The sequence below is a fragment of the Mesoplodon mirus genome (genome assembly GCF_964341445.2).
Source record: "Mesoplodon mirus genome assembly, chromosome: 16".
NCBI lineage: Eukaryota > Metazoa > Chordata > Mammalia > Artiodactyla > Ziphiidae > Mesoplodon > Mesoplodon mirus.
In genome coordinates this window covers 2,017,625-2,045,374 of record NC_138992.1, presented here as the reverse complement: position 1 = coordinate 2,045,374, position 27,750 = coordinate 2,017,625, and positions in this window count along the sequence as shown.

Here is a 27,750-nt window from a genome sequence, read left to right as displayed (position 1 = left end):
GTCTGCTTCCTGATGAGGGCCAACCCCACTCTGCTGGAATCCCTGCTCCCTGGGAGGCAGGACCCCACTGCCTCTCAGATCAGCGTCAGCCCTAAGAAGCCTTCTGTTCCGTCCGCATAGGCAGACCTGCCCTTCTGCTACGCCCAGCAAGACAAAATAGGAGGGACAAGGTGTAGGTGGTTCGAGAGGCAGCCCTGGACACCCAAGCGTGGTCAGAAAATGCTTGACCAAGGAAGGGAGGCCTGGCTGGACCGTCATATAGGAGCCCATGTAGGTCATGGAGACAAATTTGTATTTCCCTGCTGTATAGGTTAGGACTCTCCTGCAAGTGACAGCAACCAACTTAAAACAGGTTTTACATGAAAAAAGGAAAGAAAAGAAAAAAGATAAAATGAATGCTTTGGCTCAGACAATGGCTAAAAAGTCAAAGATGTCTCTGCTTCAGGCATGGCTGGGTCCAGGCCCTCAGATGACATCATCAGGACCTAGTCTTATCCCTTCTCTGATATTTTTCCCCCTCTGGTTGGCTCCACTTTTAGGCTCCACAAGGGGCAAGGTGGACCCAGCAGCTTCAGGCCTATAACTCTTCAAGTTCAAATTCAACAGAAAAGTAAGTGGGGGTCTCTCACCTCAAAAGTTTGAGTCCTGAGCCTAACTCACTGGTCCAGAGGACCTATGCCCATCCTTGAAGCAGCAGGAGGGACGAAGTCAGAGGCTGGTCTAGTCAGAAGCCAAGTGGACCACCCACGACGGCACAGTGTTTGCTGCCAGTGGGGCTCTTGGCAGAGGGAAGGGGGATGGGGCAAGATGCCAATAGCCTGGCCAAGTCCAATGTCAGCTCTGAGCTCAGCACACACGTGTTGATCCAGTGGGACAGACAGAACGAATGGCAAGATCCATGCCATGAGGCCTTCAACTAGAATGTGTTGGATGTCGCCAACCAGGCTGATGTCATGTTGATTTCAGACCAGAAACACTTCACGATGTTTACTGAACTGATGGCTACATGTGTGAAGCCTCACGTAAGTCCTTCTCCTAGACATGACCTTGCTTCTCTGACCCTCCCTAGAAGGTTCAATGGGAAACACTTGACAGCACCAGGCTGGAAGCAAAGGCAGGAATAGGGGTGGCCTGCTGAAGACCCCAGATGGTCCCATTCAATGAGGGAAGCCTTGGAAACGCTGGGGCCTGGCACGGGCAGCTCCTGGTGCGAGATCCCACCGCTGGGCGAGGCGCAGGGCTGGGCGGGCAGGCGATAGACAGGTCCCCAGACACGTGGGCTGGGGTTCAGAGCTGCCAAGATCCCGACAGTGAGGAAACTGAGGCAGAACCCCCATTTTGGGCCAGCATGGCAGAGGCCGGGCTCAGGGCCACACAGGGGTGGGGGAGAGATGGACTTCCCCAGCCCCTCTTTTCCTGATCCCCGTGACGCAGCCTGGGTCCAGGGAGGGGGCCCCTGCTGGTCCTGGCTGTGCAACAGGAAGATGACAGGGGGAGCATGGGACCCAGGTCTGGGTGGAGAGACAAGAAACCCACCGGAGAGGCGCCTTCCCGGGGTCCAAACTTCCTTAGTGGTCCAGTACCGACCCCTGGCTTTGGTAACATCTGTTATTGAGAGCAGGACGCATCCCTGCACACACGGATGGTTCAACCCTTTGACCGTGGCGCGGACTTCCGTCCACTCAGCCATTCCTCTAGGGAAGGGTGACCAGCCTGCCTCCAGGCCTTGGCGGCCACAAATAGCACTGCAGTGGACATTCCGCAAAGGTGTCCGGTGCAGCTGGGACACAGTCTGGGGTAACGCACAGCTGTGTCATTTCACTAAGAGCCTCTGTATCAGTCTGAAATCCCCGTCCACTGGGCTCCCCCTGTACCACTCGAGGTTCTGTGGACCGATGTCCTCTGCAGCATTTGTTGTCACAAACCTGACTGTGTCACTTGGATGGCTGTAAGTGGCATCTTTCTTGGCATATTTATGTGATTTTTCTGATGATTAGTGATATTAAACATCTGTTGGTGCCCTCATGGCCACTGGGGTCCCTCTGTTCTGTAAATTGCCTCTTCATACCTGGTGCTCATTTTTGACTGTTTTTCTCTTCTGTTGCTTCTTGCTCTCAGGGCATCCTAAAGTATCCTTGTATTGATAACATTGCAGATTTCCTCACTGAGGCTGGGTCTGTGTCTCTGGAGTCCTTCACTTGGGAGAATAGTTCTTTCTGATGTGACCAAGTCTACCAGTGACTCCCCATCTCATGCTTCTGCTAGTGGGGTCTTGATTAGAAAGCCTTTCCCCCCACCCCAAGGTCACAAAAATATTCTCCTGCATTTTAAAAATCAGCTTTATCATTTATCATTCTCACTGATGTACTGAGTTAATCTGGAGTTAATTTAGTTAATATGGTGGGAAGTGGGAAATCGATTTTATGTCTCTCCATACACTGCCAACACTTCTCATTCTATATAATAAGTAATCTACCGTTTCTGCAATTATTTATTATCATGTATCAGCTGCATACACACTCAAGGGTTTCTTTCCCAACCCCCCTGCCCTCCACTCCCCGTCCATGTGCCCCTGACAGTCCCACACCCCTCACTCCTGTGCTGTATCCTGACGACTAGGAAGTGAGCTTCCCCCAACGCCCAAAACTTTGCTCATCTTTTTCAAAATGTTCTAAGCTATTCATAGAGTTTATTTTTTTAGACATAATTTAGAATTCATTTTTCAAGTTCTAAAAATTGCTATTGAGAGTTTGATCAGATAATGTATTGAATTCATACATTAATTTAGGAGAAGTTGACATCTTTACAATGTTTTTTTACCTCATTCGAGAGCACAGTTGTATCAGTCAGCAACTGCTATGATACTTGTGCATAACAAGCAGGCTCAAAACCCAGTAACTTACAACAACAAGCTTGCTAATGTGGGGAGCCTGTGGCTCTGAACACTCACCCTGCCTGGGTGGCCTGGGGTTGGTTGCAGCATGGGTTCAGAGCTGCTTCGTGAGTCAGCTCTTCTCTTTGGACTAGTGGCCAACTCCAGGGCAGGTTCTATTCACAGAGAAGGCAAGAGGAACAATGCCTTGTCTCCGAAACCCTCAGCTCAGCCCCCACACAATTGCTCTGCCCACCTTCTGTTGTCAAGGCAGCCAAGCAGCCAAGCCCAGTATCTGGGGTGGGGGGAGTAACTGGACAACTCTTCCCTTGGCCAAGGGCAGGACCTCTAACTCCGTTATAGGGGAGGCAAGACTTGAAAACAGCCATCCTGATTTCCCACAAAGGTAAATCTCCTTATTTATTCAGATCTGTTTTTACATTAATTATGAGAGATGCAAACGCTTCTCGGGAAGGTCGGGTCCCTTGGTCAGGTTGACTCCTGCCTTGGGACCCTCCTTGCTGCTTGGATGGCCCCACTGCAGCAGCTCCCACCCAGCCAGCCCTCCTCCCTGGCGGCAGGCACCCAGATGGGAACACGAGCTCCTCCACACGAGGGGAAATGAAACCAGGTCCCCTGCCTCACTCCATCAGCTCAGGGGCCTACTTTCAGGAACATAGTATGAACAGATTGGAGTGGAGCTTGGACCCCGGGAAGGAGCTCATTCCTGGAGCCAGGCCACGTCAATTCCAAGGCCGATTCTGCCGCGGATGTGCTGCAGGGCCCGGCGTGGCCCGTGGGAGCCCTGGGCCTCCAGCTCTCCCATGTGTAAAGTGAGGGGACCGGACCTAATGACTCCCAAAGGCCTGTCCCAAATCTATGGCACTTTATGAATCTATAATTTTTGGATTATCTGAAAAGCATCCCAGCACGGGAAGAGGGAAAAACCTGCAGAGGGGAGGGACAGGGGACACCTGGGTGTCGGTTACGAATTCAGAGGTGTGTGTGTGTGTGTGTGTGTGTGTGTGTGTGTGTGTGTGTGTGTGTGCTGGGGGCGTGGAGACAGGAATGCTCACTGTGTTCAAGTTTTTAAAGGAAGTAATGGGGCAGAAAGAGCAGAACGGTCCTGGGTGGCTGGAATGTCAGAACTAGGAACCAGTGCCGGAAGACACGGAAAACAGACACAACCCAGTCCACGGAGGCAATCTTCTTCCACATAGCGGTTTCCAGTTAGGAGATGGGCTTCCTGAGCAGAAGTGGCTCGGGCCCGGGCAGGGACAAGGGTATGCCTACTCTGAGCTCTATGATCCTTTGATAAAACGTGTCTTCTCCTTTTATCTCCAGCAGAAGAAGGGAATCCTTGTCGTCTTGTCTTGCCCTTTCTCTCCCTCTAAACACATCCCCTGGTCTCTGACAGAGGGGCTGTGTGGGGACCAGCCTGATGGATCCCATGTTCCAGCCAACTGACAGTCAAACACCCCAACACAGCTTGCCTTGAGGCAGCTCCTGGCCTGTGTGCTGCAGGGGGGAGCTTGGGGGACCAGGAAAAAGGACAGGTGATGGAGGTGAAACCTTTTAATAATTCAATTCAGTACTTATATCTGGGCTTTTCCTTCTGGCAGTGGACTTAAAGGCAGACAAGGATCTGCACGCCTGGCCACACCTAGAGGAAACCAGGTGTGCTTTCCAGGCGACCAGAGGATTCAACCCCAGGAGGTGGAGGTGAGGGAGAGAGGGAGGAGAGAGGCCCTTCCTGCAAGGCCCACGGGCAGAGTGTGCTAAGCCCCCCACCCCAGGATGGTTCCCGTGTCCTGGATGACATCTTGGCCCAAGTCACCCAACTGGAGTGTCTGCCACGTGGGGGTGGGTGGGGACAGCGGTACCTGGCAGGCACTGATGGAGGACTGGGGGATGTTGGTTCTTCCCAGCATCCTGTGGCTCACGATGCTTTTCTCTGCTCCTTTGCTCCCTGTGCCCACCCATGCCCTGAGTGGGTGGGTGAACTAAGCTGGAGGGAGAGTAGCCTTCTTGTAAAGGGCAATCAATAGGGTGGGGTCAGGGGATGGAAGGCCCCACTTGGTTTCAACATTCAGTGTGTATGGGATCTTCCTTCCACAGCCCAGCGATCGGTGCCCTGAGAGCTCCTTTCACGTTTCCATGGTAACCACATCCCCCAGGAGGACTCATGGGCCTGCTTCTGCCGCTTCCTTCTTTGCATCCCTACATCCTAGCACAGAGGAGGTGCCCATCGAATGCCGTTGCCAAGAACAGGTACAGGAATGCAGCTCAGTCCCTTCTGCTGCTGTGTGACCCCCTGCCCCACCCTAGCCCCTCTGCCCAGGATGGCTGGGCACAGTCCCTGCCTTCCAGAAATGGACAGTCACATGAAAGCAATGTGCCAGGGAATTCCTCTGGTGGGATCTGGGATGAGCATGGCTTAAGAGAGAGAAGGAAACACTAACAGCATATGCTGGGCACCGTGTCTGTGCCTTACTATCTCTGTTACGTCTTCTCTATCTCATGACAAGTATTTGAGGTGGGGACTACTATTCTCCTGTATGTGATCATAAGCTGGACTTGGAGAAGTGTGGTGATTTTTTCTGAGCCCCACAGATAAGAACTGGAATTCAAACCCAGACAATTCAGTCTGAATTCCGAACTGGCACCTGATGGCTGTGGAGGATTCTAGAAAGACAGCTCCATCATGTGATGCCAAGGGCACCCGGGAATCTGTAAGCGCATTCAGTCAACTCTGAAGGTGGTGCTATGAGGTGAAAACTTGCTTCTCCTCAAACCCACCTCGTGGGTGTTCCAGCACAGGTAACAGCAAAGTTTGGAGAGGCCAGGGTGCTCACGCAGAAAGGACTTTCGTATCTTCTCGGAAAAATAAAGCCACATGAAACAGAACTCAAATAACAGTTATTCAAGAAACTCAAGTTATTCAATAACTCAAGTTATTCAAGAAACGCAAAACACTGCCTCTTTTTCTCTCGACTTTGTACAGGCAGCCCAGATAAATACAACCCCAGACGATTTTTAGTGAAATTACCCAAGTAATTGCTTCCGTTTTTGGTTTCTACATAAAATTGTGTTTGCTGGCCCCCAAGAGTGTGCTCAGGATGAAATTAAGTTGTGTAAGATTGAAAATATAGGGAAAACCAGACCATAGAAGCTCATAGTCTGGTTATGGGGAAAAATCAATGGTATGAAACAGATGCCCTCTACTTATAGAATGTGTTGTGCCAGACCAACACTCCCACAAATAATGGTTATTAAACTTGGATAAAATGCAAGATAAACTGCTGTTTGAAGGCATCAGAGTGTAACTGAGACAGCCAAGATCATGTTCCCAGGAGCAGGGAACAGAGGAGGTAAGGGGATGCTTCCCCCTCTGGGGACGTTTGTAATTTGCTGCTTGGGTCATAGAGTTCAAGCAGAGAGCTGCATCTCATGGGTCTGAAAAGATCAAAGGGAATTCAGGATCATCAAGGCAGTCAGGACTTGAGGGGCCAAGGTCTGTGAGAAAAGAGAATTTCACAGATGGTGATCCCACCATTTTGAACAAATGTTTCCCTTGGGGAATTTGCCAAACCCCAAACCTCACCTGGTCGTAGAGCCTATAAACCATGCACAGAGCAGCTGAGCAACCATGCACAGGGCTCTGAAGCCAAGGAGGGCTTTGGAGTTTTACAGAACTTGTGAGAAAAAACTGGAGAAGGCGCCCTGACTCTCTGAGCAGCGGCCCCAACAGTGCAACAGACTGGGAGTAGAGACCTATGGAAATAGACCCACCTTTGGCAAAGCCTGAAGCCAGCCTCAGAATGTCCCCATCCCCACCTGTACCAGCACGGTGTCCTTCTGCTCTAACAGCTGGGCAGGGGAAAATTAAGTCCACTCGGGTAGGAGATGACCGCATCTGGAGTCCCCAGTGTTTCTCATACACAATGTCAAACAGTCATTAAAAGTGTGTCAGGCATCCCGTAGAGAAGATGAAAATCTGAGAAGATAAGGCAATAGGAACAGATCCACATGTGATACAGACACTGGAGTTCTCAGACACAGACTTTAAAATAACTCTAACTAGAACAGTCAAGAAAATACATAACCACTTGAGAATTTTACCAAAGAACAGGTAAGAATAACAATGACCTAAAAATATAGTAAATGAAACCAAGAACTATGTAAGTCAGGGACCAGGCAGGAGACATAAACCACAGATTTGAACAGAGAATTTTTAACATAAAGAATTATTAATTGTTAACAGGGGACTAACTATCAAGATTTAAAGAGCAAGGTGTAAAAGCTCTGGGAGCAGCCATCCTCTGGGCAGTGAGGGCACTGAGGAGGGGTCCCTGAGCCCAGGATCTGGACCCCACTGCAGAGGGTGTGGCTACTGAGGGGCCACAGGCTAGGACCCATGAGCAGCCCACCACCCACTGAGCTGCCAATAAAACTCTCCAGGAAGCTTCCCACCCAGAGTTCTGAACTCAGAAGGGAATGATTTGAAATGGAAGGCTGGTCACATAGGAAGGGAAATAAAAAGCAATGAAAAGGGTAAATATGTGGGTAGTAATAATGAAACTGGAAGGTTTTGTGTACACTTAAAGTAAAAATACATGAGGACTTCACAACTTTCCCACATGGCAAAGGAGCTTCTATCAGACTAACCCTCCTACAAATAACAATGATAAATCTTGGAGAAAATAGAAAAGCATCCCTGTTTTATAAAAATAAATATAAATAAAGTCAATACCCCAAAACCAGTTGCATTTCTATATACAAACAATGCATGATCTGCAAATGAGATTACAAAAATAATTGCATTTATCAATACAATATAGCACCACAAAGAATGAAATACTTAGGAATTAACATAACCAAGGAAATGAAAGACTGGTACAATGAAAACTGCAAGATATTGCTGAAAGAAAGTAAAGAAGACATAAATAAATGGAAATATATCCACGTTCACGGGTTGGAACACTTAATATTAATAAAATGTCAATATTACCAAAGTGGTCTACAGATTCAGTGCAATCTCTATCAAAATCCCAATGATTTTTTTTGCAGAAATAAAAAACCCATCCTAAAATTCATGTGGAATTTCAAGGAACCATGAATAGCCTGAAAAAACAATCCTGAAAAAGAACAAAACTGGAGGAGTCACACGTCCTGTTCACAAAACTAACTACAAAACTACAGTAATCAAAACGGTGTGGTACTGGCATAAAGACAGACGTGTGGACCAAAGGAGTAGGTCAATAGCAATTATAAATTCTGGAGAAAATTTAAAAACAACTGTTGGAAGGCACTGGGGAGGGAGCAAAAGAAGGCAGAAGCTGGAGGAAATGCGACCCCTGAAATAAGGGGGTTAATTTGGGCAAGTTCTCCATCCACCTGGCTTTTCTCCTGAGGGAATGCCCAATCCACAGGGCACAGTCAGATCAGAGCTCAAGAAGAAATCAATAGTCTTACTGGGCTGGGGAGTCAGACATCAAAGTTTAGAACTGCCAGGGAAGCTGGAAGTTGAAGGAGAAAATCCTGGATTGCAGGAAGTCACCTAGGAAGATACCCCAAACCTGCATCCAAGCTCCCATCTGACTCCTAAACTGTATAGACACAGGGCAAGGCTCTAGGGGCCTCACCGAAAAGAGAGCTGGAAGGCTGAAAGGATGAAGCAGAGAATTCAGCAGCTGCCGGGTGCTGGAGAAAGAGTGTAGAATTCAAATTTCACCAAGTTAGAGTGCCTTGATAAAGACCTTGGGCATTGACTGAAACTCCAGAAGGAGCTTAGGATTGAAGACCACATCTTAAGACTAAGATCTACACCCTGAGACTAAGGGAAATTGAATAGATTTCTCCAACACAACCTATAGGACTATAGGACCAAGATGATATACCAGTAATTTAATTGCCTTCCAGGACTAATTTGAATACTCTTAGAAAGGATAACAGAATCTAAATACTTTACAAGTCATCATCCACAATGTCCATTACAAAAACAATAATAACTGTGGAGGGTGGGGAATTGTGGAGATGTTGCTCAAGGGCACACTTGAAACTAGATAATGAATGAGTCCTGGAGATCTAGTGCACAGCATAGTGATTATAGTCAACAAGACTGTATTCAATTTGCTAACAGACTAGATCTTAATTGTTCCTGCCACAAAAAAGAAATGATAATTATGTGACATGACAGGGGTGTTAGCTAACACTACCATGGTAATCATATTGCAATATATAAATGTATCAAGCCAACATGTTGTATACCTTAAATTATACAATGTTATATGTCAATTATATTTCAAAAAAACAGAAGCAAAAATTATCATACGTGGGATGAGGAAGAAATCTATCATACAACGTCAAAAACAAAAAAAAAAATAGTTATAAAAACAGATCCAGACATGAAATTAGAAGAAAAAGACTTTAAGATATCTATGATACCTATGTTAAAAGTGTCTATAGGTAAAAATGTATATAATGAGTGAAGAGGTAAGGAATGTTTAGGAGAGCTATCAAAACTCCAAAGCAAGGAGAAAAATTCATTAGACTCTACAATAGAAAAGATCATTGTGGGGCTTCCCTGGTGGCGCAGTGGTTAAGAATCTGCCTGCCAATGAAGGGGACACGGGTTCGTGCCCCGGTCCAGGAAGATCCCACATGCCGCGGAGCAGCTGGGCCCGTGAGCCATAGCCGCTGAGCCTGCATGTCCGGAGTCTGTGCTGCACAACGGGAGAGGCCACAACAGTGAGAGGCCTGTGTACCGCAAAAAGAAAAAAGAAAAAAGAAAAGATCATTGTACTGGAAGACAGGTTATTTGAGTTTGAATAAATTAAAGCATGAAGGGAAAAAACTGAGCTTCATTCACCTGTGGAACAATATAAGTGATCTAACATGTATGTAACAGAATAGGAAGGAAAAAGTATTTAAATACATTTTATCTGAAATGTTCTAAATGTGAATAAAACATCAGTCTATCAATCCAAGAAACTCAGTAAAACCAAGCAAAAAAAAAAAAAACACACACAAAGAAAAATGCAATTAGGCACATCCTAGTCAGACTACTGAATATCACAGCTAAAGGGAGAATCTCCAAGGCATCGAGAGGGGAAAAAGCAACATTATACACAGAGGCAAGGATAAAAATAAGAGCTGATTTCTCACCAGAAACACTGAGGCAGGAAGACTGTGGAATGCCATCTTTCAATGTCAACCTAGAATTCTATAAGCAGCAAAATGCTTTTGAAGTTGAGGGTCAAATACTTTCATAGAAACGAAAACTGAGAGAATTCATCACCAGTGCTCCCAGGTTGGAACAAAAAGTAAATATTCCTCCCATAAAAGGAAAAAAATGGAGCACTGGAAATGCTAGCACTGGAAATGGTATGTGTATGGGCAAATATGATGACTTTTCCCTTAAATTCTTGAAAAGCTGGTTGACAAATAATAGCCAAGAGAGACGACAGAATTAGAATATCACCCTCTGCACCTCCGAATGAGTGAGGAGGGCCAGGCATTAGAAATCTATGGCTGTTCACATGACAAGGAGATATAATCAGAAATAATGTGCCTCCTTCTGTCTGGCCAAACACCAAATAGCATTTTCCGAAAGGGATTAAGCTTGAGTCTGACCCAGTCTCTGGACCCAGCAGCCAGTGTGCAGAAAGTATAAAGACAGAGGAACACAAGGAGAATGCTATCAGCAAAATCCAGACTGCGGGCAAGTCTACAAGTCAAAGGAACCAGGCTTCCCCACAGATAATGGTGAGGAGCCGGAAGAAATAGGAGGGACTTGCAGGATAAAAGAAGCTTAAAAGGCATGTCATGGTTTTAAACTGGGCAAGAGTAAGCCGTAATGTCCAAGGATTCACCTTTGAATGATAAAACTATTTTTTAATAAAAAATTTAATTGCCATGAAAATCAGGATAGTGGTACTTGTAGGGGTTTGGAGGGGAATAGAGAGGCTTTGATTGAGATGAAGCTCATGAGCAGGGCTCCTAGGATGGGTGACAAAGTTCTATTTCTTGAACTGGGGGTGGTTATCAGAGTGTTTGCCTAAGAATACATTGTAAACCACACGTGTGATTTTCTGTTTCTGTATTTTAAAATATAAAAATATTTTAAAGATAAATTGACACTTTAAAGCAAAAATAATAATTGAATGTGGTAGTTTAAAACATATGTGGAAGTAAAATGACAGCGCATGCATGCATTGAGGGAATTGTAGAGCTGCTTGAGGCTGGAGAAAGAAGGACCCCTGAGAATTAAAACAAGTCCTTGGGTTCACGCAGGGCAGGGGGTATTGGGATCATCTCTTGTTCCAGCAGTCAGACAGCAAGACCTCGTGACTCATGGGGCTTGGGTACTCAGGAAGTCTTGCCTCAGGAGTGAGGAATAATTATCCTGAGACTAACTGTGACTCTGATCCAGCCTGATGAAACTTAGAAGAAGACCTGAAAGGGGAGAAATGTTTCCAAGGAACTCAACTGTTTCCCACAGCAATTCTCAAGAACGTTATTAGAAACGCAAACATACGCAGCACCCAACACAATAAGATTCACAGTATTTGCTATCCAGTCAACTTACCAGGTGTGCAAGGAAGCAGGAAAATATGACCCAAGATGATGAGAAAAAGCACTCAATAGAAAGTGACAGAGAACTGACATAGATTGTAGCAGTAATAGGCAAGGACATTAAATAGCTCTTGAAACTATATTCCACATGTTCAAAAAGAGAAAGATGGAACATACTAAATAACGACATAGAAAATGTGAAAGGACCCAAATTGAACCTCTAGATATACACACTGCTATGTCAAGTGTAGACGGAAAAAAATAAATACAGAAAAACAACAACGAAAAGATAGGATGATTAGAAAACAGACATAAAAAAGTAGCATTAACCCAAATATCATCAATAATTACTTTAAATTTAAATTTTCTCAACACCCCAATCAGAAGACAGAGATTTTCAGGTTGGATAAAGAAATAAAGACCTAACTCTATGTTGCCTACAAAAGCCCACTCTAAATACAAAGATACAAATAGGATAAAAGTAAAATGATGGAAAACGGTATATTGTGCTAGCCCTCATGAAAAAAAAGGGGCGTGGGGTGGCTGGAGTAGCTACAATAATATCAGACAAAGTAGATTTCAGAGCAAAGAATGTTAGCAGGGATTTAAAAAATTCATTTTGAATAATGAAGGGGTCAATTCATCAAGAGAACATAATAATCTTAAATGTTTATTCACCTAGTAACAGAATGCCTGAAGCCAAAACTGATAGAAACACAGGAAAATAGACAAACCCACAAAAATCGTGAGACCTAAATACCTGTCTTTCAATAACTGGTGGAGTTAAGCACAGCGAATCAGTAAGGACATTAGAAGCCTTGAACAGCACTGTTAACCAATGTGACCTGATTGACATTTATTAAAGCACATTCTTTTCAAATGCACATGGAACATTTACCAAGGCAGACTGTATTCCGGCCATTAAGACAAGATCTCAATACATTAAAAAGGATTCAGGTCATACAAAGTATGTTCTGTGACCACAGTGGACTTAAATTAGAAATCAAGAGGAAAAAGATTTCTGGAAAGTCCCCAAATATTTAGAAACTAAATAATACACTTGTAAGTGATCCATGCATCAACGAAGAAACCCAAAGGGAAACTGAAAGTATTTTGAGCTGAATGAAAATTAAAACAGAGCATATCAGAATTTGGAAAATGTCACTAAAACAGTAGGTTGGGGGAAATTTAGAGGGCTAAGGACCAATATTCGAAGAGAAGAAAGGTCTCAAATCAAAGCCCTGTGCTTTTACCTTCAAGAGCCAGAAAAAGAAGAGCAAACCGAACTGAAATTAAGCAGAAGTGAGGGGACACTCAAGATAAGAGCAGAGATCAGTACAGTAGAGAACAGGAGAAAAACAGAGGAGATCAATGAAGCCAAAAGTTGATTGTTTTTGGAGAAGATCATTAAAATTGGTAATTCTCTAACTGGACTGAACAGGAAAAAAGAGAGAAGACATCAGTTATAAATATCACAAATGAGAAAGATGACATCACTACAGATTGAACAGATATTAAAAGGATAATGAGGACATATTATGAACCTTATTCCAATAAATTTGATAACTTAGATAAAATTCACAAATTCTTTAAATATTCAAACAACCAAAGTTCTCTGATCAGCAAGTAACTAACTGGCATAACCCTTCATTTATTTAAAGAAAATGGATTTGTAGCTGAAAACTTTTCCACAAAGAAAACTCTTATGATTTTTGCCACAGTGCCACAACAGTATGGTGGGGAACACTAGTCTTTTCAATAAATGATGTCGGGTCAATTTGATATCTATATGGGAAAAAAAAAGAGTTGACTGTCACCTCACATCATTTAAAGTTGTCTAAAACCACATCAAAACACCAGTTCTGGGTTGGATTTTAGACCTAACTGTGAAAAGTAGAACAAAAACGGCCAGAAGATGACATAGGCCACCTTCTTGAACTGGAGGTGGTCGCCAACCATAATGGAAAAGATTAATACATTGTATTTGATTAGAATTAAGAATTTACGTCCATCAAAAGACTCAGAATATATTTAAAAGAGAACTTCTATAAATCAACAGGGAAAACACAAACAACCCAATTTTTTTAAATGACAAATAGCTTGAACAGGAACTTCACGAGGATAACACCGAATTGGGCCATAAACAAGAGTGCCTAATCTCATTAGTCATCAAGAAAATGTACATTAAAATCACATAACAGCAGCACTACTCAGAAGGGCCAGATTTTTAAAGTGCAAATACTAAATGTCAGCCAAGACGTGAAGTAACTAAAAACACACATCCAGCAGGAGTGTAAATTGGTATAACCGCTTTGAAGCAGTGGTCACCCGTATCCAGTGAAGCTGAGCCTACCCCCCTCATTGCGTGACCCGACAGAAATGTTGTAGGTATTCATCAAAAGATATGCACATGGAGATTTACACTGGTTCTAATGATAATAACAAAAAAATTAGTAACGATCATACTGCCCATCAATAGTAAAATCGATAATAAATTTTCATAGAGTCATCAGTGAGTAATATAGCCATAAGTAAAGGAATAGAGCTACTTGCAACAATATGGATGACTCACAACATAATGTTGGAAGAAGCCAGACACAAAAGAGTGCATAGTATACGATTCATTTTATATAAAGTTCTAAAGTTCTAATCTAGTGTACAATGTTGGAAGTTAGAGTGGTGGTGGTGGGCTTTGGGGGGTGGTAATGGGAGAGAAGGCTGCCAGGAAGGGTCTATTTCTCGACCTGGCTGGTGGTTACCTGGATGAGTTTACTCTGTAAAGTCTCATCAACCTGTCCACTCACATTTTTCTGAATGAGTATTCTATTTACATAAAATGACAAATAGGGTTACAAAATAGATAACAATGGAATTCGAACTGGGCGATGTTGGTGCCACACGAGGGGCAGCTTACCTACTGCAACAGGGAGATCCAAGTTCAAATCCTAGGTCTACAAGGTCCTAGCCTCAAACCCCACGGAAGCCATTTAAGCTTCCTCACCTTCAATGGCTCCATCTTTCTGCCCCCTTACAGTAAGTCCCATACATATGAACAAGTTCCTTCCCGAGAGCACATTCGTAAGTCCAATTTGTCCATAAGTCCAACAAAGTTAGCCTAGGTCCCCCAAAAACACAATCAGCTATGTATCAATAGTACTGTGTACTATACTAGGTTTATAATACTTTTCACACAAATAATAAATAAAAAACAAACACAAAAAGTGTACTGTACAGTACACAGAAGCACAACCACTTGTAGAGGATGCACGCACACGCCAATGTTTGCCAGACGCGTGAACTAACTCACGTGATTGGACACGCGAAAGCACGTTCACATCTTTGAGAGTTCGCAACTTGAAGGCTCGTATGTAGCAGACTTACTGTACAGGGTTGTTTGGGTTTAATAGATGATCTAATTGTGCTCCTAATTTAAGACCTGGTTTATAGCAGACATGCTAAGAATGACAATGGTGTTGGGTATTGGTTATCGATGTGGGCTCTGGAGTCAGACTGCTGGGGTTTGAATCCAGCCTCCTCCGCTTACTGCTGTCTGACCTTGGGAGAGTTATGTAACACTCCAGTCTTGATTCCTTATCTGTAAAATGAGGCTAATGAGAGGAATAAATTAGTTTAGACTTAGCACATAGAGTGTCCCATGTATCCATCTACAATTACTATTACTATTTCTATTACTATTACTCTTTGATACTAGAGTTTGGAGAAGGAAAATCCTTGCCAGCAGGAGGAAAGATTCCCAGGGAAGGTGGGCTTCAGGTGGCCTTGCCAGGATGAATGTGCTTTGGAGGATCTTAAATCAGGTGAATTAGGGCTTTTTGGTTCCCTCCCTTGCCCCACCCCATTACCTGAATAGGATCCCCCATCAAGAGAGTCAAGACAAGTATGAAGTCCAGCCCTAATCAACTCTGTCTCCATTTTCCACAGAAGAAACTGCTGTTCCGAGGGGTGAGGGCACTGTCCAGGGTTCCAGGGGTCCTGAGATGGACATGGGTCAGGTCTCTCCTTCTCTGTTCCCTAAACACCGGACTCGCTCCCAGGTGCCCAGAGCTGTAGCCTGAGCAGTCCTAGTTTCTGGATTGGATGAGAAGGCCTTGTGGGACACACGTTCCTGAGGCTCCCAGATGTGCTGGGTGAGTGCACACGGATGAAAGGATAAATCCCAGCCATGGAAGCAGGGGAATGTGTCTCCTTCACATGAAAACACTGATCACCACCCGCCTCCCCCCAGATTCCTCTTTGCCATCACACTTTTCTGCAACGAGCTAATGGGCTTTTACAGCTTTTACATCCAACATACCAATTATAGTTCAAAGAATCACGTGCAGATTTGAGCATTTTTCTTTTACCACGTTTCCTGATCTTTATGAAGAACTAATTAAAAACTTTTTTTTTCTGTTGTTGCTTGTCTGACAGTTTTGCCAACTTGCAGGCTGACACGCGGAGCTAATTAGAAGTGAAGGCCGTCAGCAGACGCCCACGTCTGAGGTGCGGGGGGCTGGGAGGACGTGCCTCTGAGAGATGTGGTGTATCAGAGAAATCAGCCCTTGGTTCTCCCAAGTAAACATTTATGGCTCAGTAAACATTTATGGGGCCTCTCTTTGGGGGCAAGCAGCCTAGGCTTGTAGCAGAGAATGGGACTGATGTGGTTTGACCGAGGAGCTTAGGTCACAATCTCCGGGAGACGTGGACGGGCACGTGCACTTATGATGGATGGATGTCACCCTGGCCCTCACCATGACTTTGCACAGGGGAAACTGAGGCCCTTGGAAGTAAGGAACCCAGACTGATGACATCCTAACTCCTCACAGCAACCCTGCAGCGTGGTTACTACCATCCTCATCTTACAGATGGAGAGCCAGAGCTCAGCTCAGGGACAGACAGAGCCACCCTGGATGGAGGGAGGATTTGACTCTGTGCCCAAAGAGGACTCCAGCCTCTCTCCATGATACAAAGTCACAGAGCTGGGGACCCAGCTGTAGTCCTTTCTCCTCCAAGATACTGTCCTTTCTCTCTATCCAGGATAGGCACACACATCTTATATCTCCTTTTATAAAAGGTTGACTCCAACCACAGCATGAGGAGAAGGAGATGTGCGGTCCAGTCCTGTAGTGAGCCTTTCTGCCCTCATCGTAGGCCCCAAACTCACCCTCAGCCACTAGAATCACAGGGCTGCTGGTGAGGATTCAGAGCCCCTCAAAATCCTTCCTCCAACTTCCCCCGACACCTGACATTCCACCATTCCTCTCATCTACTGGGGAAGGGCCACAGCAACAACATTAATATTCATTCACAGAGTAATTTCTGAGTGAGCTCATTGTCAGCCACCAGAAGAGCTTCTGGAAAGCAAAGGCAGGAAGGCATGGCCTTGACCTCAAAGAGTTTATTCAAGAGAGGAAGCGCTTAGACAGACGATGGTGACGGGTTACGTTGAACTGGGTTCTGAGACAGGGGAGCATGAGGGGAGGCTCCTGAAGGAGGCCTAGGAGTCAGCCAGGTGGAAGTGAGGGGAGGGAGGGAAAGAGTTGTTTGGGAAGAGGAGTCAATGTTCCAATAAAGGCAAAGAGGCAAGGAAAAGCCTAGCATGTCTGGGAGAAGGTCCCTCTGGGGTGGGGGGCGGGGGTGAGAGATGAGGTTGGCAGGTGAGAAAGGCCTGGTTGTCAAGCTCCCTAACTTAGATTTTGTTCTGGAAGCAATGGAAAAAAAAACTGAAGGCTGGGCCTCCCTGGTGGCGCAGTGGTTGAGAGTCCGCCTGCCGATGCAGGGGATACGGGTTCGTGCCCCGGTCTGGGAGGATCCCATATGCCGCGGAGCGGCTGGGCCCGTGAGCCATGGCCGCTGGGCCTGCGCATCCGGAGCCTGTGCTCCGCAACGGGAGAGGCCACAACAGTGAGGGGCCCGCATACCGCAAAAAAAAAAAAGAAAAAAACAAAAACAAAAACAAAAACTGAAGGCTTTTGAGAGAGTCTGTGGTGCCATCAGATGTGCAGCTGAAAGGCCTCCCTGGCTTTGGGAGGGTAATAAAAATGGGGACCAGGGGGAGGGGTTGGCAAAGAGTCTGCCACAGTCACCTGGATGGGGGCCCATAGTGGTCTTGCCCGGGGTGGAGTCAGCGGGCTGGAGACAAGCGGACACATTCCGTAAATTCAGCGGTAGAAGTGATAGAATTGAATGAGGGGTTGACAGGGAAGATGAGGGAGAAGGAACAGTCCCAGGTTTCTGATCTGGGCAACGACCTGGTTGGGAGCGGACGGGATTGGGAATTCAGGGTGAAGCATGAGGACAAGGAACACATGAACTGGATTCTCAGAGAGCAACCCTGGGCCCCCAGGGTGAGGGGCACGATCATGCGTTCATTCCTGCCCCCCACTGGGCTGGATTCCTTCCTTCTTTTTCTTCTGAATCGAGGCTTAATGTTGTCCCTGTGGGTACTGCCTTCTGGCCTAGTTAAGACAGTCCTCAGGAGTCTCATAAATGCCCTTTTATTTTAGAAAACATCTGGTCCTTTTTGTGATTGGAATTTAGGAAATACAGTTAGTGCTGAGTCTCCACCTCTGTGGGTGGGTAGGATTTATGCAAACCTGGTTTGGAAGAGATTGAGCTGGATGATATTTGCTGGTTTGGGGACCAGGGATTCGAGAGTGTCTGAACCTCACCCAGCCAACCTCTTCCTTGTCCCCTGCAACGAGATTCTCAAGGAACTTATCATCATGAACTGAGTGAAATCACTGACATTCAACTGTGCTTCACCCACAAAAATGGCAATTTCATGGGGTTCAACCAACACAAACAAGGAGACCCTGCAGGATTCTCTGGCAAAAGTGAGTAACATTTTTGTGGGAAAAAGGAAAGGAAGTTATGGACGAGGGCCAAGAGGTCGTTCCCCTTAGAATCACCCAATAATTGATGCCAGATGATGGGGAGGTCCATTTTGCTTACTAGTGGAATGCTTGCACCATAGATGCTGACAGAACCTTAATCTAGAATGAGGTTCCCTCATTGATTGATCAAACTGTGCTGCACGTACATGCACATACACACAAAATACCATTGAGCTAGACCTTGATGACAAACACCTCTGGTGTAGAGGCCCCTTTGTAAGTAGCTCTACCTGTCTGAGTTGGTTTGCATCCATTAAGAAGCAGATGCCAAGATGGGATTCAATGTGCAGGATATTTATTGGGGGAAACATCTGTGAGGAATCAAGGAGGGAGACTAGAAACGATGAAGGAAGGTAGACTCTTCAGCTGTTTTGTAGATTTGACATCTGTAAAGAAAAGGGGGAAGTAGGAGGCTTGGATGACCTGATACAAAAGTGGTGGTGGATCCAGAGGGAATCTGTGGGATCCTTCAGTCAGCGGTGGTCCCTGCAGCAGGAGAAGCACATTTTACAGCCACCATTTCATGTACCCTGAAAGGGTTCCACTGATTGTCACAGGATATAAATCACTGTGTTAAAGAAATTTGGTAAAAGGTGAAAGCTGTTGCTGCTGCTTAACCTGGAAAGGACTAAGCTTATGTGCAATTTGTGAAAACTTATTCTTTTGAAATGAATTTCACACACCGCGTGAACCTCCTTCCATGTTGCCCATGATCAACACAGCTGTGCTTCTCCAAGACCTTCAGTCTGGCAGACTGACCCATGTCTTTGTCTTGTTCCCTGCTGACTGCAGGGAAGCCATTAAGGAAGGAGATGGGGAAAATGGTCTGTCCTGTAGGTGGTGGTTAATCTTGTAAGTGGACGAGGGCATGTAGGCAGACCTGGATTCAAATACCGACCCTGCCTCTCCCCGTCCCTGTTATCCACACTTCGACATTCTCTAAACTTTCCTGAGCCACATTGGAAAAAATGACATTCCTAGTACTCCCCTTTCGAGGTGGCCATGAGAATTATGTGACATGACCTGTAAACACTGCCTAGAATTGTGCTTGGCACGTCATGGGCTGTGTGTAAAGAACTAGCCTCTCCCATTCTCCCATTCTCCTTTCCTCTGTATTCCACCCTCTCCAGTACAGATGAAATCCAATAAATTAAGTGATGTTTATTATTTAATGGATGATAAAATAGCAATTAAATATGTTGGCTGATGTGGTTAAAAGCCACACCATAAATCGCGTTTGAACACCTCAGGACACACGAGTGTAGTCCTGGCTGGGAGCAAAGTCTCTTTCAGCACCACGGACAGCCACCCAGGAACTGAGGGAAGCTGCCCCCGCTGGGGCCAGGGCTGAACGAAACTATCTCAGCACGTTATTTCTCTCTCTCGGGGTCTGTCGACAATATCTTGCCTCCATGTCCTGCGTCATCAAATTTCTCCACTCCACTGAATCATAAAATTCTTCTATAAATATCTTTCATATATATGAAATGTGCATGTATGTAAAATACATATACTTTCCTATGCGTGTACATGTATGTGAATGTGTGTGTACACATGTAAATTGGCCCTGCATTTCTATGAGCTGTGTCCTTTTCTCTCCTCTCATTCATAATATGTCCCCTTCAGCAAATTGTCTCTACTTATTTCCACTTTTTCTCCTTCCCTTACCCCCTATAATCCGTGAGTTTATTCTTACCATTTAACCGAACAGCACTTGTAATGTCTTCATGAGGCTCAACCCCAGTGGTCGTCTCTCGTCTCCATTTCACTCAGCCCGTTGCTCGTATTGGAGGTGCCCCTTCTTCTGCAGCACCCCTCCACTTCACTTCCAAGACACTGAGCAGTCTTGGTCTCCTCCAACCTCACTGGTCACTCTTTCTCAGTGTCCCTCACTGGTTTTCCCAGCAAAGTTCCACACTATCTGAAATACCCACCCCCACACACAAGGTCCACACCATATCCCATCACCCTTTCCGTTACCCACTCCTCTCCCACCACAAGTCCACCTCGGGCTCTTTTCCCTTGTTGCCTTTCTCTCTAGAGTGCCCTTCCCCTGATACAGCCGTGGCTTCCTCTTTGTCTTCAAAGACAATGTTCAGAAGTCACTTGATCAGATGCCTTGCCTGACCGCCATGCATAAAATAGCACCTTCCACAACCATTCTCTTTATCTTGTAGCACCTGTCACCACTTGACATATTCCTTATTGTCTGCTTTCCTCACTGGAGTGCAAGCTCCACGAGGGCAAAGTGTCTGCCTTGTTCACTAACCCATGCTCAGCACTCGAAACAGCACAGGGGTCCTTAACACTTGTTGAAGGAAAGAGAAGGAAAGAAAGAAAGGAAGGACGTGAAGGAGGAAGGAAAGGAGGGAGAAAGAAAGAAAGAAAGAAAGAAGGAAGGAAGGAAGGAAGGAAGAAAAAGAAAGAAAGAAAGGAGGGAAGAAAGAGAGGGAGAAAGAGAGAAGGGAGGGAGGGGAGGAGGGTGGGAGGGAGGGAGGGAGGAAGGAAGAATGAATGAATTTTGGTGCAGGGCATCTCCAATATTGGCTGGTGACCCCTGGATACCAGGGACCAGTTCTGACTCATTTTCACATCCTCTCAGGACTTGCCACATGATACAGGTAAATACACTCGGGAAATGATTGCCCAGCGAGCATATTATTGAATGAATGACTGAATCACCCAAGCAGCCCAGGATGGGGAGGGGGATCTAGCTTTTGTTCCACCCAAGATCAAGTAGGTCAGGGAGCACAGCCCAGGGTGATGAACACGTCAAGGGTCCAGATTCCAGCAGAAAACCATTTATGTCTCAGAGACCCTGAGTCTCACCACACCTCTTCCTGACTGGGACAAGCCTCTGGGGGTGCCTGAGTCAGTGGGCTGCAAGCCACAGGCATGGCGCTTGGAGGAGGGAGGGAGGAAGATGGGGCTAGTTCCTCCTCCACAGGCAGGGTTTCATTCAGCCTGACGTGGGGGTCTTCTGCTCAGAACGGAAGGAGTGTGTGGACCAAAGCGGCCTCCAGCTAATGCCATTTCTCCATGTGTTTTCCAGAGCAGAGTCAGGGCGAGGGACACATTATACCTCACCATCGGATTCCTCAAAGTGCAAGCACACGGCACCCTGGTTTCCGAGTTCTAAGTGCCCATTCATGGCCAATGGGGTGTCATTTATGGAAGTTATTAAACAGAAGCCACCGTCCTCAGAAAGGAGATTGCTGCTGGGGTTTCCTGCTGGTCATTGAGTGCCTGGAGAGCTCTAATTTAATTATCAACTCAACAATAACGTGATGGGTGTATTCATTTTATCAGTGTGTGTGTACGTGAACACACACACACATGCACACGCTCCTTCTAAGTGGTCGTAAATAATGAATAAATCAATACCCTGACACACTGTAATTCAGACCTTGAAATGCAATCAGATATCGGGAATTGCAGCTGCGTCTGAATGAACGCGCGGACGCAGAGGCTGTGGCCATGCTCGGCCTTCCCTGCGCTTTCCGAAGCCCCGCTGTGGACATGCGCTCCGTCACCATTAACGGTGAGCCGGATATTTATGAGTTTGGTTGGCTGTTAACAACTTGGCCCTACAGCAATTAATATTTATATTTGCAATACATATCACTGATAATGGACAGCTCACGGGCTCGGGTAATTCGCTCACCACCCCTACCCTCTTACTGGGTCTTTCCTGACCAGTGGATACATCTTTCCCAGGGAGTCTTATAATGGGCTTTTCATGTGTTGGTGATTTTAATTACCTTTTTATTGCTATGCAAATCACCCTTCATTTAATCTGCCAACTGGAAGAGGGGCCTAGGGCAAAACTGGAGACAGAAGGCTGGAAAGGCTGAGGCTGCTACACAGGTTAGGGCCGAGTGACGGGTGTGTGGGAAAGGCAGGCTGGTCCAAGTCCAAATATGGAGGAGGGCCATTTCCCCGTATTAGTTACTCAGGGCATGGTCTTTGGGAGCCCCCGGGGGAGCCTGCAGGCCTGGCAGAGCGGAGCACTGGCACCTTGGGAAGCCACTGAAAGAAGGTTCCACTCACGGTGATTCACTGAGTTCTCAGTATCCAGGAGGGGAAACTGAGGCTCCGAGAAGGACAGCGAGAGGATGCAGCCAGTGTGGCCGGCTTTGCCCCAGACGTGTGTGTTGACAGGACCATGAGGACTTTTCCATGAACCTGCTGCCTTGTCTCCTGTGCTGGAGGGGCCGCTGCTGAGGACAAGGCCAGAGCTCCCCCATCAGAGCAGGAATCCGGGAGAAGCACCTGTGTCCTGAGTCAGACGCCGAGCTCACCAGGGCTTCTGTTCAGTCTTGTCCGGGTGTGGGACAGGAGGGGGGATGGGAGGGCCACCTCTCCCACCGGCTGTGGCCTCCAGGGTGACACCTTCAGCAGGGAGTGCCGTGGCTGGCTGCTCAGCACTTGCTCAGGCTGGCCTTGACTCAGCCTGGGCTTGCTGCTTCCAGTGTGATGGGACTCTCAGCTTTGGGGCTGGGGATAACGGGTCCTCATTCTGGCCAGCATTTTTACATCATGGGTCACATCTCCTCCATCACTCCAGAGTGCTCCTGGGCTGCTCATGTGGCAGGTGTGTTTTTCTGACCACTCAGTGCAGCAGAGAGAGTTGGCCCCGTCCTCAGGTGTGTCTTCGTGCAGGAGAGAAAGAGATGCTCCCAGCAAACTCCCGCAGAGACGAGAGCTAGCAGGGCCCCCGTCTCCGTGGTTATGTTCTGTGCTCATGGGAAGCCTTAAGCCATGGGTAAATCTGGGAGATTTTAAAGTGAGGAAGTCGCAGATTAAATAGAAGCCAAGCTAAGGGGCAGGCGGGTCGTGGGCCTGGGCACTGGATGGAGCTGGGTTGCACCCCTGAAGGCAGGGTCTCCCAGCCCTGCCCTCCAGCATCCCTGCCACCCCCCAGCTGTGCACCTCGGACGAAACAACTTCACCCCTCTGCGCCCACTGCTGTCGCGTCTAAAACGTCAGGAGGGTCAAAGGAGACAAACTTATGTATTATCGATACATGGACAATGTTCTAGTACAAGGTGACGTGATCATTTAAAAGGTATTACAGCAATTACATCAAACCCATGACTTCACAGGTATTATGTAGTAACATGGTATCTTCATACACTTAATGTAAATAAAAATTATGAATAAATTTAAGTAAAAATAAGGTGATAAATGCAGCAAGCTCATTGAGATGACCCAAGTTTAAGAAATGCTGAGATGTCGAATGGGGACAAAGTCCCCACCTGGGCATCTGGGCTGTCACGTCTGCAAGTGTGTGCTCGCCCGCATGCACCCCACACAACCTATGGATGAGTCTTGGCTCTTAACTCAAGTAGCTGAGACCGCCAGCCCCAGGCCTGCGAGCTCATCCATGAGGGTGATGCAGAGGAAGCTCAGGCCGCCCACAGCTGCTCCCCTCCCACACTTTACACAGAGAGCAAAAGCTAACAAGGCACGTGCACACGCACGCACACGCTCACACACTCACATGCACACTCACACTTCCACTCGTAAGTTAATTAGCTCCTCCGCGTGGGTAAACTGTGAGGAAGCATTCAATAACGCCCCTCAATGTTCCATCCGGGCCCCTCAATGGCTCATTAGATTATACAAGGTGTGGGTAATTACCCGGAAAAAATACACAACTTTCCTGCGACGACTTATTTCCTCTCCTCGCTCTTTAGCTTCCCTTAAGGCAAAAGAGAAAGATTTGCAGCTCCTTGACCAAGCGTGGCATTGCGTGGGTGCGTGTGTCTGCATGCGCCTGTGGGTGAACTCACTCTGGGATTCGGGGTTCCTGTCTCATGCTCTTGGAGGGGCTTCACCGCTTGGGAATAGAGCCAAAGGGGGCAGCTGCCCCTGCAGAAACACGACTGGTGCTGAGGACCCCGCCCAGTGCGCTTTAGTTCCCATTATCCGGGGAAGAGGGGGCGGGGAGGGGGCGGGACTTGTCCAGGGAGAGGCAGCCACGCCCAGAGCTCCCGTGGGGAGGATGGGCTGCCCAGTGGTTTCACCTCTTGGCAGGTCCCAGCGCGGGTGTCAGCTGGTGCCTCTATCCCGGGTGTGGGAGGGTGGGATTTGGGGCAGGCTGAGCAGGCTCCCAGGGCATGAGTTTTCTCGAAGGGTTTCACTTTAGTGTCTCCGTCATGGAGCCATGGAGAGGTGCCTTGGACGCCTGGAGAGCAGGCGAGGTTTCTGGGGAGGTGTGTACTGACACCTGCAGCTGCCTGTGGTCACGACTCCTGTTTGGGCTGTGGTTGGTTCCTGCCGTCCTTCTCACGCTGGAGAATCAGGAAGGGCCCCTGTGGTGCAGGCTGGTGTCCTCTGCCACCACAGCTGTCACTGTCCACTTACCCATGCCAGGGGCCATGTGAGCCGTTCCCCAGACTTACGTCACCAGGGCCCTGGGTTAGAGGCCAGTGCCTGACACACAGTAGGTTTTCAAAAAATAGCATTGAATCAATAAATAAAGACGGGTCAAGAAAGATTAGCATCCCCATTTGACAGGTGGATAAAGGGAGGTTCGGGTCCACCGGGTACCTTGCCGGTTGTACAGCACACCAGGGGTTCAGGGGGGTTCAGTCCAGGTCTGACCAGCCCCACTTGGCTTGGAAACAATCCCACATGGTCCCACCCTCCTGTTGTGGTCCAGTGCTGTGTCCTACTTCTCCGGGGAACCCAAGCCCCCGGTTGCACATGGAAGATGCAGAAGCATGCAGGACTTCTCTGGGGACTGATGGAGGGAACTGGGGGTGGGGTCGGTGGGGTCCCTTCCAGGGCTACCATGCGGCCAGTGGCCTGACAGCCCCCCTCAACTGGACCAGTTGCCAAGAGCGGGCTGGGCTGGATGGGCCTGGGTGCCTTGAAGAGTGTGCGTCCGCATGAAGATCTGCAAGGCTCCAAGAGCAGAGCTGATGGGCCCACCGGTGGGGCTCATCTATTTGAGTTGAAAACTCATCTATTTGACCATCTAGCTGGTGTGGGGGGGGCACACATGTGGGCACACGCACACAAGTGTATAAGGCAAGCAAAGACTCCTCGGGGGAAGCCTCAGGAAAGGTGCTTGCACGGGGGCTGCATCTGGTGCCAGAGGAGGAGGGCACATGTGCGGAGGGCAGCCTCGCTCTGGTGAAGGCAAGGGACAGGCTTTCTCTCACCGTGATGCTCAACTCCAGTGCCCGTGGGGCTTCTGCCCTGGAGGCTCCCTCCTGCCCCTGGAGGAGGGGTTTGGGGTGAGGCAGCCCCTCTCTGAGACGCCCTTGGTCACCTTGCCCGGCCTGCGTGCCTCCGTTCCTCCTCAACAAACCAGAAAGTAACTATTGACTGGGGTCTCTTCTCCAAAACAAGGAAGTAGGAGAGGTGATGCGCAGGGCTTGGAAGATTCTAGACGGAAAGGTAAGAGACTCAGGCCGCCCGGCTCACCGTGAGCCCAAGGAACAGCATTCATGTTTCCAAGTCCCCGTCGGTCACCTAACATCCCCGTGACGGCCTCCGTCCCAGGATCCCAGGAGCCAGGGGCTAAGGGGGAGACAGATACTCTTTGTCAGGGGCCGGGTTGGGAGACAGACACTAACGGGTGATCACAGGAGCGCCAGCGGGAGAGGGGGTCCGTGTCTCTTCTAAGAGCAAGAACAAAGATTCCTGTCCCCGCAGGGCTGTTGGGAGGCTCACAGGAGACAAGGAGGAGAAGATGCTTTTGGAGGAGAGTAAAGCGCACAGAATCCCAGGCTGCCATTATCAGTGCTGACGACAGTGAGCATAATTAAGGCATCAGGCGGGGGTGACGGTGGTGACGGGGCTGCTGGGGGGCTGTCTGGTTTGAAGAGTCACAGCATCTCAGAGGTCACCGAGTCTGCTTCCCTGTAAACGCACAGCCCCCCGGCAGCAAGTCCCCCAGCCTTGGCTTGAACTCGGGCGGGGCATGGGAGCTTACCCACTCCTGGCTGTCACCTTGTCATGTTGTCAAGGCAGCCAGATGGTAGGGAAACCTCCCCATGACTCAGACCCCCGTCATCGCTAGTTCTCCGTGGGACTCAGACGCGCTCCTGGGGCTGAGTCCTGGTGACCCAGATAATCACCCCCAGGATGGAGCAAGGGGTCCCTAAAATGGGCTGTGACAGTGGTTTGAGGGGCTTTGGGGAACTGGGTCCCTGAGAGCTGGGTGAGAGGACACAGGGCCCATGAGAAGGGATTTGAGAATCCCAGGAGGGCAGACACTTGGGGTGCCCTGAACTGAATAGTGTCCTCCCAGAAGTTCATGTCCATCAAACCTCAGAATGTGACCTGATTCAGAAACAGGGTGTTTGAAAAAGTAATGAGCTAAGATGAGGTCACCCTGAAGTAGGGTGGGCCCTGCACCCAGTGACTGGTGTCGCCCACAAAGGCCACGTGGAGACACGCTGGGGGAAGGCTATGTGACAACGCAGGCAGAGACCGGAGCCACACGTCCAATGGGCTGAGCAACGCCACGGGCAGCCCTGCCACCGCCGGAAGCTGGGAGAGGGGGATGATGAGGCCCCTCCCTCGGAGCCCCGGGGAGGAGCCAGCCCTGCCGACAGGCTGATTGTGGACTTCTGCCTTCCTGAACCGTGGGAGAATAAATTTGGGTTACTTAAAGCCCCCCAGTTTGTGGACATTTGGCTGCCACAGGAAACTAACACAGGAGGCTCGGGGAGGGGGTGGGGCTTTGAGGGTCTCTCTTTTGCTTCCTATTCCAGGCAAAGATTTCAGGCACCTTTGAGGTGAAAGAATATTTGGGGTCTGGAGGAACCTTTCTGGCCACTAGAGCCTGTCCCTCTGCCAAGGTTGGCCATAAGCTCTTACCTGTGGGGTTCAGGGCATCTGTGCAGTGGGGCTCGGTTGCATGAAGCTAGAGGGACAAGCAGGTGAGCCGGGGGGCTGGACCCCCTGAGGGCGGGCAGCGCCAGGGGTGGACACCGCTGCAGGTGCGGGGTGGGGGGGACGGTGGAACGTGGCACCCGATGGACCAGGGCCACCAGCCTGGTCCTGCAATTAGGCAGAGCCTGACGGGGGACTGAGCAGGGAGAGCAGGATATCTCGCAGGTGATGGCACCTGCCGGGGCCTGAGAGGGGCAGTGCAGCCCTTGAGGGGAGGGGGAGGGCCTGGGCCCCGGGCACACGCACGCCAGCCAGCCGAGGAGGAGCTGCAGCTGGATTCATCAGGCCAGGCCTCAAACAGGGGCCTGGGAAGCCAGCTCCAAGCGCTCTGGACTTAGAGATGCAAGGTGAAATGTGAGAGGTGTCAGGACAGGAATGTCACAAGGGTGTGGCTCCTAGAGGTACCGGGTGGCACCAGGGGAAGGCAGAAGGGCACATCCCCCAACCAGGAATCCAGGCAGCTGGGCCTGCCTGCCGGCTCTGGGAGCTTTT